Consider the following 10,713-nt stretch of genomic DNA (forward strand, 5'->3'; position numbering starts at 1 on the left):
ATATTATTAGAAGTGTCAGTATTTGAAAGCACTTTGAAAAACAGAATTATAAAAGAAACTTTAGAAACTATTTGTGTGGAATCTAGAAAACAAAACATACCTGTAAACAAACAAAAAGCAGAATCAGACCTATGAATACAGAGAACAAGCTAATGGTTGCCAGAGGAGAGAGGTGTGGGGGATGGGCAAAATAGGTGAAGGGGAGTGGGAGGCATAGGAATATAGTCAATGATATTATAAGTGTTGTGTGGTGACATACGGAAGCTATATTTGTGGTAAGCATAGCATAACATATAGAGATGTTGAGTCACTATGCTGTATATCAAAAACTAATGTAACATTGTGTGTCAACTACACCAAAAAATTAAAAATGAACATAACATTGCATGTCAACTATAATAAAAACTTGTTTTAAAGAAATTGTTTCATTTTGCTTTTTCCTTTACATATAAAGATATGATTCCATAAATAATGATACGGATGGTAAACTGACAATCTATCATCTTTGCTTAGTTAGTACAATTTAGCTTCAGGTTAACCAACTTAGTAAAAAGTTTCTTTCAAACATCTCAATTTTTGAGTAACTCTACAAGGACATTAACCAGTAAAAATATAACATGAATTATGTTTTAAGAACAACATGAAACTATACTACATGTTGCGATGTTTTTGTTTGACTGGAATCACCATGGAATTATTTTCCCAAACCTAAAGTCAAAAGGTATTTAGATTCCTGCCGTGAACTTGCCAAATGGGTGAGTAGTTACCGGTTGTATTTAGAAACAAGTATTAAATGCTCAGAGGCTTTATACAGAAGAAGTCTATTATTCACTTAGGCTCAATTTAATATGGGCTGGCAAGAGGAACTAGGGCAGGTTCCCCTCAGTGTGGTGATTCCTCCATCTTCTCTTCTTGCCACCTCAACACACAGCCTCCGAGTTTGCAGTGTTCAGGAGGAGAGAGCAGGGAGCTAGCACAAAGGGTTGCTAATGCCTTGTTCTAGAAACGCTACCTTACCTAAATTATTAACAGCAGCTTACCTAATTATTCCAACAGCCTAAAGGAAGCCAGGAAGTGTAGTCTTCCAAAAAGCTCAAAAAATAGGGAGGATGCAGATAACCTAACTCTAGTTGTCTCCACTACCATTGGGAAAAGTGTGGTAACATCAGGGAATTTGTACAAAAGTAAATGCTCTCTCTTCAATTTTCTATTGTCCCGGTAATGTTCTTACTTAGGGTTTTCCTCCAAAATCATGATTTTCTTTTAAATATATATAATTAGAATGATCTCACCTACTCATCATTAAGTTCCTCAACATCCTGCAAACGCTTTCTACTAATAGAGTGCAACTTCTTCATTTTTATTTTCCTTCCCCAGTTATATATTATCTCAATTCCAACACTTCTGTATCTGAGCTTTCAGAGCAATACTGAACATGGATTTTTAGAGAATCTTTTACTACACAAAATTATAAGTCAAATCCCTCTCTCTAAAAATAATGATTTTTCTACAGAAAAATTTATTTACTATCAGACTATTCAGGTGGAGGCTACAGAAGAATTAAGAAATACTGTTTTCCCATTTAAGCTACAATTTTACTAAAAGCAAAGCCCCCATCTCTATAATAATGTGTTAATACTAAAGGACACAGCCAGCATATAATTAAGAACAAAATTTTTAGAGACGGCAAATGAAGTTCATGTGTGACACAAGCTTTGTGAGGGAGTGTCAGTTTATCAGACCCTGAAACAAAATGGATAGTTGGACTCACATGATCTGTGCATTCAAAGTTTGGGTAATCAACGGAAGTATGTTCTTAAGACAAAAAGCAGAATAGATCATATCACAGTGGTTAAATCTGCATTGCAATGACATAGATGAAGCTAGCGAGTATTATGCTACATGGAATAAGTCAGAGGAAGACAGATACGATCAGATTTCACTCATACGTGGAATTCATGAAACAAAACAAAGGAGTGAAAGGACAAAAAAGACAGAGAAATGCAAATCAAGAAGCAGATCTTAACTATAGAAAACAAACTTATGGTTACAGAAGGATGAGGCAGGGAGGGATGGGTTAAATAGTTGATGAGGATTAAGGAGTGCACTTGTAATGAGCACCAGGTATTGTACAGAAGTGTAGAATGAATATGTTGGACACCTAAAAATAATATTACACTGTATGTTAACTAACTGGGGTTTAAATAAAACTAAAAAATCTACACTGGTAGTTTAAATGAAGAATTAGCCAAATGATGTATCATTGCAGATCAAAATAAATCTTGACTATGCCATTTTGATTATTGATGGTTAATTCCAAGAGCAAAGACTTTAAACCTCATTTATAAAGCAATTAATACCATTTTTTTACTCTACTTTGAAATGTAGCCAAGGTGAGAGAATTTATTCTGATTCATGATCAGATGTTATGATATCTAGATTCTGAAACATTTATGTGAAAATATGAGAGAAAGAACATTTCCTGACTTAGTTTCCAAGACATCCACTAATTCTAACAGAAAGAAAGCAAAAAGTTATTTCTGCTGATTCTAGAGACTATTTCTCAGGCTAAAATGATTGTGGGTTTCTTTTATGAAGAAATTTAGGGGCACTTGCATGGCTCAGTCAGTTGAGAGTCTCAAGTGGCTGAGGTCATGATCTTATGGTTCATTAGTTTGAGACACATATCGGGCTCACTGCTGTCAGCCTGTCAGCATGGAGCCCACTCCAGATTCTCTGTACTCCTCTCTCTGCCCCTCCCCTGCATGTACTCTCCCCAAATATAAATTTTTTTTAGAAAAGAAATTTAAATCATTTCAGAACAATTTATTTCAATTTTTTAAATGCTTTTTTAAATGTTTGTTTATTTTTGAGAGAGAGAGATAGAGACAGAGTGCAAGTGAGAGAAGGACGGAGAGAAAGGAAGAGACAGAATCTGAGGCAGGCTCCAGGTTCTGAGCTGCCAGCACAGAGCCCAATGTGGGGCTCGAACTTACCAACTGACAAATCATGACCTGAGCTGAAGTCTGATGCTCTGCTGACTGAGCCACCCAAGAGCCCCAGAACAATTTATTTCAATTTTAATTGAAAGTATTATACTGTTATTGACAAAATTTCTTCCAGTGACTGCAAAATAGAGAAATAAAAGCAGGGCCTCCAGGAATAATTTGGCAGGATTATTTTGATATTTAATTCATTTTGGTCTCTCAAACTGCTCTTCCTAGTGTATCTAGCATTTTAATAACACTCCGATTTTATACACAGATACAAATTACTTCTGGATAAGATAATATTCTCAGTATTACGAGCAGTATACATGTTTGTGGATAGATAATATAATAATGTGTGGCCCTGTTTATTTCTAAAAGGAATACATGGACCCAGATGTTTATAACAGCATTATCTGTAATAGCCAAATTATGGAAACAGCCCAAGTGTCCATCGACTGACAAATGAATAAACAAAAGCTGGCATATATAATACACACACACACACACACACACACACACACACTCTTATACATACAATGGAATATTACTCAGACATAAGAAAGAATAAAATATAGCCATTTGCAATGACATGGATGGAGCTAGAGAGTATTATGCTAAAGCAAAACAAGTCAGTCAGGGAAAGCCAAATATATTATTTCATTCATATGTGGAATTTAAGAAACAAAACAAATGAACAAAGGTTTAAAAAAAAGAGAAGAAGGCAAACTAGAAATAGACTCTTAACTGTAGAGACAACTGATGATTACCAGAGGGGAGGTATGTGGGGGAAATGGGTTACACAGGTGATGGGGATTAAGGTGGGCACTTATGATGAGTACCAGGTGATGATTGGAAGTGTTGACCCACTAAATTGTACACCTGAAACTAATATTACACTGCATGTTAAGTAACCAGAATTTAGTTAAAAAATAATAATAGTTAATAAGTTAAATATCATGGCCATTCCTTGCAATGTTTCAAGGTGTCAAGTAGTGTGATAGAGCCCCTCCCTAAAGAATGTGGTGAAGGTCTCCTCAGAACAAAGGAAGACAACATGGCCCAATCAACTCCTAGACACATATGTGTAACTCTGACACTACTCTGTAACTTGGACTGTGTCCAGTCAGACTAAATGTCATCATATAGGGGAGACAAAGAAGTAGAAACTGCATAAAGCGTCTCATCCTGCTGCATTCAGGGTTGAGTTTTTCAGGTATGAGCCCACTGAGCCCATGCCAGCACAACAAATAAAGTGGCGTCCTGGACAGAAAAGCCTTGGTATCCAGTCTCTCTGTACAAGAATCCTGCTATAGCAGCATTAAATTTTCCTCAATTTTTAAATTATGCCACAGACTTGTAAAAATCTTTTCAAAAAAGTTTGAAACTTTAAAAACAATAAAATGTTTTTGAATCTGAGACATTAGCAGAAAGACAAATTTGGAGATATCATCATTTTGCTGATTTTACATGAAAAATTAGTCTCAGGTTCTAGAGCAACCGAAAGGACAGTTTCATGTTCTAATGAGAGAAACAAATTATTAAGTTCTTACAATTTATTTATGTCAAAATAAACATTTGTTGAGTGACACATGTAGTAATGAGCACTGGGACTACCTAATTAGATGGAAAAATATACTTTAATAAAACAGGAGGTAAATCAAGGGTAATTATTTTTCCTTCTCTGATCAAGTAAGAGTATACTGAATTTTGGCTGAAATTATTATAAGATTTGTTGTACAAAGAGTACGTACCCTGTGACCATCATAAGGTTCAGGGTAGAAATTGATTACTTAGTATGAAAACTTTTACTATATCAGAAAACGCTCAGAAGTATATTTCTATTGCTTATGGTTTTCTTTAATGTTCTAGTATCCCAATGCCATTATCTAAAAACATATACACAACATGTATAGAATTCTAAAAGCATAATACATGGAAGGGAATACAAAACAAAATACTAGACAGAGTTCATTATCGCCATGTGCATATCACAACTATTTTCTTTTTACAACAAATCAAAAATAGATTAGCTTCAAAAATAAAATGTGATCAAAGTTTACTTTTTCTAACTGAACTATGTAGAATGCATTTTAAATTAAAAACATGTCATTTTGATGAATAATGTACATAATAATTTGTAATTAATTAAATGTTATCCTGTTGTAGAAATGGTCAGAAGTCCAATACTTTTTTGAGTAAAAAATAAATATCAGAGCCAAAAAGAAAAAGAATCAGAGTTCTATTTGTATTGGTGCCATATTGAAAACACAAACTTAAATGTGTATGCTTATTTATTTAAGAAGATAAATTTTACATTGAACTACTACAAGTGAAAGTATTGAGTTCATAAATTGAGACTTTATAGAATACCTTTTTTAATGTTACCTATCATTGTACTTCATTAACATAAAATAATTTAATTCTAAAAAGTACTTGTGTTTAAACCATATTTGGCATTTTGAATGATAAACCACATGACACCATCCTTGACTTCAAGTTGTTTACAATCTATTCAAAAAGAATAACATATTTGTAGGAAATTAAAGAGCATATTGAGCAAAATTAAACATAATTAAGAACAAAAATATAGTTTTTTTATGATACAATGTTGAAAAGTATAATATAGGAGAGATAAGTGTACCCAGAATGCTCAGATAAGGAGAGCCTCATAGACAGCGATAGACTTATGATACACTCTTAAGGATAGAGGAGATAGGCTTGGGAAAATAGTGAGAAGCAGTTCAAAAAAGTAGTAATTTCACCCTTCACATGTTACCTCAGGTGACCTAAGTAACTAACCAAAGGTGTATAAATGGTCATAATAATCCCCCAAGTATTAATATAACAAGATACTTCCTGATAACAGAGGAATTATACTGTTCCATCTAGAATTCATATGTTCATGCTTTTAAAGACTTTCACATTCCTAAATAAATTAATCATTGTTTACTCAAATGTTAACTTTATTAAAAGATTTGTATAGCGTTTTTTTTTTTAATATCTAGCTCAAATAAAATGATTAGGACTCTCAATGAAGGTGAAGGAAATAAATAAGTCCCTATAAATAAGCATTTCCCATATTGCAGGGAATGAAGTCTTACATGGCACACAGATGCAAGGGTTGCTGGTCTTCTAGTCACATCATTCTGTTCGGCAAGTTACGCTTTAGGGATTTTTGTTTTAGAAAAATATAGGAATAAACTTCATAAATAATAACTTCCTTTGGAGATGATTCCAGATAGCCGTAGGCTAAATCGTTGACATTCATTTTTAGCTCAGAGTAAAGTTTCTAATGGTTACATACAACAGGCTGTGCAAGCTCACAATTGATCTCAGAAAGAAATGGGAGTATGAAGGTCTAATAAATTGAACCAAATGAGGTGATTTTTTAAACCTTAAATGGCTCTTGATATCTTTATAAAAAAGAAAATGAGCTTTTGATACAAATATGCCATCTCTTAACAGAAAACTATATCAAGAACTAGGAGGGGGCACACTCTGATTACAGCTATTAGCGGTCACAGTACTACCAATTTATTTCCACCGGCCCTAATGCAGCCAAGTGTAAAGTATGTTTATGCTTTGTAAACAATGCTACATAACCTGCATTATTTTATTTGCCATTGAAACAAGAAAGATAGAAACTGTGCAAAATAGTCCATTTTTTAGAGGAGAACCCGTTTCTCAGTTGACAGCACTAAGTTCAAATACTCCAACAGTGTTAACTATCTACATCAGTAGAGAATTGAAAGGAAAGTCTTGAGTGGTAACTTCTGTCTACCTCAACAAAGAAACTACTAGTTTCGTATGTATGTTAATTATAATGGGGTTATCTTAGTAAACATTTTTAAAGATCATTTTTCAGGGCACCTGGGTGGCTCAGTCGGTTAAGCGTCTGACTTTGGCTCAGGTCGTGGTCTCACTATTCATGAGTTTGAGCCCTGCATCAGCCTTTCTGCTGTCAGCACAGAGCCTGCCTCTGCTCCTCCGCTCCCCACCTCCATTTCTCCCCGTCTCATTGCATACAGTCCTCCCTTTCAAAATAAAGTTTTTTTAAAGTTGAAAAAAATAAAGATCATTTTTTATCATGTCTCTTGCATTAAAACTGCAGTTTATTTTTCTCCTGTCCTCCTAGCATCCTAACTGATGGGTAAATGAAAGAAGAAACTTTTATCAATAAGAGATTGGGATTTTATTATCTACATAATTTTGGAGAAGGGAAGGTGTAAGTGTAGTTGAAATAATGCAGCATGGGAATTAAATTCATCAAAGAAGGAAATAGAGACATGATTCTGCTGATAATTAAAAGGTGGAGGTGTCAATGTACCCCATAAAGTAAGAGATATAATGAAATAAGAAATACAGCTGATAATGATCAGAGAATAAAGTGTTAAAGGTTCATATTTCTGAAGAATAGTTCTCAGTGATGACCAGATGCAAAGTGTGGCTATACAATAAGAAGTTTGGGGTAGAATAAGCATAAAGTTTACTCAAGATAAAAAGGCTAATGAACTGAATAATAAGAGACTTATTTTAATTCCTTATGAATAATTTTTTGGTGAAAGTTTACAGAACATTTTTTTACAAATCCTGATTTAAATATTTCTCTTGATTCTTACTCATTCAGTCTACACCACGTTCCAACCTGTTCTGCATGCTAAATTTGGCACACATCCTATTTTTGTAAGGCCCAAGAGTTAAGAATGAGTTTACATTTTTAAATGTTTCAAACAAATTGTACAAAGAATATTAGTTTCTGAAATATAATAGCTATATAAAATTCAAACTTCAGTGTCCACAAATAACCTGTTATTAGAAGACAGCACATCTATCATTTTACATATTATCTATGGCTACATTTGTGCTTGAACAGTAGAGTATTTACCATAGTGATCACAAAACTTAAAATATTTGCCATTTGACCTTTTCCAGAAATGGACATCTGTACTACACTAAGTCAGAGGCCTAAAGGGTACGATTATCACCAGATTTTTAAAACGGGTGCTACACAATGGTTATTATCATCACAGATGTTTTTTGTGTATTAAATATGTAATGCCTGATGATAATTTTATCATTGACTACACTCTACCTTTGGTGGGTTTTTTTTTTTCAGACATATCTTGGGTAATATTACTATTTTGCTTCCAAGTATGTTCATGCTCTTAAGAACCATGAATATACCTAGTTCTTATTTTATAATTGATGAACCAAGTTGAGAGCAAAGTATATCACCCAAGGTAAAATCTAGGAAGTTGCACAGTATTAAACCAAAGACATTATTTTCCAATCCCAAAGTCTATGTTCCCTTTTAATACGCTACACTGATTCCTGTGATGTGTACTAATGTCATTCTGGAACTATTCTGTTTAAGGAGTAGTGATCATATTTTCATGCCCAGCACATGACAGAGCTGATAATTTTCCTCAATTCATGAGCAACAGTACTCATCACGGACAAATCAACTCCTGTTTCTGTGTCATTTGTTAAAGCAGCCACAGTAACCAAAAAAGCTGTGCTGCAGCTCAGTACTTTTGAAGATCTAGACTTTCTCAGAGTAGATAGCTCTTGTTTATTTTAAAAGTCTTTGACTATTGACTACTTGCTGATTACCACTTGATTTAGAATTATTATAATTTGATAACGTTAGGAAAATATTTTAGAATATATACATTGTTATTTTAATTGATGCTTTGTTAGTACTGTCATAATATTAAGAAATTATAAAGTGACCTAAGAACAAAAATCTGTATTTTAAGTTAAGTAAGCTTCTGGGGTTCCTGGGAGGCTCAGCTGGTTAAGTGTCTGACTCTTGCTTTCTGCTCACATCATAAGCTCCTGGTTTCATGAGATTGAGCCCTATGTTAGGCTCTGACAGCACAGAGACTGCTGGGGATTCTCTCTCTCCATCTCCCTCTGCTCCTCCCCCACTCATGTTGTCTCTGTCTCTCTCAAATAAATAAATAAACAAACAAACAAACAAACTTCAAAATATTATTTAAGAAAATAAATAAATAAGTCTCTACACCTAATTTCTCTGAATTTCTGAATGCAGGGTTCCCATTATAATGTGTAAGTACTTTTACTTACCAAATTCCAATAATTCCTAAGTTGCACAACATTGTTTCATGAGTGCTTAAGAAAATTAAATAGTTTTTGCCAATAATTAAGAACAGTTTCCAAATAACACCCTCTCCTTGGTAGGTGAATTCACCAACATTAAGCAACTTTTAAATTGTCAACAATGTATTGAAAATCTATGCTCACCAAAGTATAGTACTAGATGCCATGATGATATAACAGTCTTTTAAGGCATTCCAAAATCATATACAGGATCTCACATACTAAGACAAAATTAAAAGCAGCATACAAGTTAATAAAAATTCAAAATTATAAATTCTTAGTCCATTTGTGACTGTAGAATCAACAGTATGATTCTCCTTAGAAGTACTGAGGTATCTACAGGAACATCTATGATCATTAATTATTGGAGTCTAACATACTTAAGTGATCAGGCCTGGGATCCTGGGGAAAGAAAATCTGTATACAGTTGCCTGAGCCTAGAATCTAACTTCATATTACATAATGGATAAGATATTTTATGCATCAGTTACTATGCACTCAAGAATCATAGTTTTATAAAAATGGCAAAAGAACATACTATATTTCAACTCTAATGTTATCAAGACTTGTTCACTATATTAGATAATTTTGTCATTGAACACAAAGCAGGCAGCAATTATGGCTCAATTTATTTGAGTCACTAATATAAAACAGCTCTATTGGTCTGCAGTAGTTGTTCTCTTATTCAGAGTACCTTTACAGAGCTCTGATAGTTTCATAGTGGTTTTCGGCATTGAAATATCAAAGTACTTACATATTAGAGATCTTTAAAAAATAATTTATATTCCTTTTATGTATTCTGTACAATTCAACTGGGATATTTTACTATCTTTTGAAACTATGTTCATAGCTTGGTTATATTATCTATAAATAATATATGGTGTGGGCGCCTGGGCATCTGACTCTTGATTTTAGCTCAGGTCATGATCTCATGGGTCATGAGTTCGAGCCCACATCAGGCTCTGCCCTGACAGTGGGGAGCCTGCTGGGGGTTTTCTCTCTTTCCATCTCCCTGGCCTTCCCCAACTTGTGTGCTCTTGCTCTCTCACTCTCTCCGTCTCTCTCCTCCTCTCTGTCAAAATAAGAAACTAGATATTGATTGTGAGTGAGGTAAAAGAAAAACTACTCTGGTGGCAGTCTGGTTTTTGATAAGGATTTTAATGTGCATTTTTTCCTCAAATAAAGTCTATAAAAAGTAGACCAAAAAAACATAGCCTCAAAAAAAGCCTGCTCTCCTGAGCCAAATGACCAAGAAGATTATTGTCTGAGATGCCAAAAAACATCAGGACTATAATTGCTCTACTCCAGCCAAACACCATAGAAAAATCTACAACCCTTTCCACCTCATTCTAGTGGAGAGACTAGATTTCCATCCCCACCTGTGGTAACAAGGCCCTATCCCTGCTGGGAAGGTGTCAGAAGGAACCTAGTTGGGACCTGGGGCATTTAGTGCCTTCAGTCAGTAATAAGTGTCTCCCGAGGACTTGATGCCAGTGGAGAGGCCTTGTGAGAATCCAAGGTTTCCTCCCCCCGCTAAGTAGTAATGAGGTGATACCCAGGCCTTCCAATCAATATGAGCACACTGTCAGAAGAGGCCTGT

The sequence above is a fragment of the Hyaena hyaena genome, unplaced genomic scaffold (genome assembly GCF_003009895.1).
Source record: "Hyaena hyaena isolate Hyena2069 unplaced genomic scaffold, ASM300989v1 scaffold_1380, whole genome shotgun sequence".
In the NCBI taxonomy this organism is placed as follows: Eukaryota; Metazoa; Chordata; class Mammalia; order Carnivora; family Hyaenidae; genus Hyaena; species Hyaena hyaena.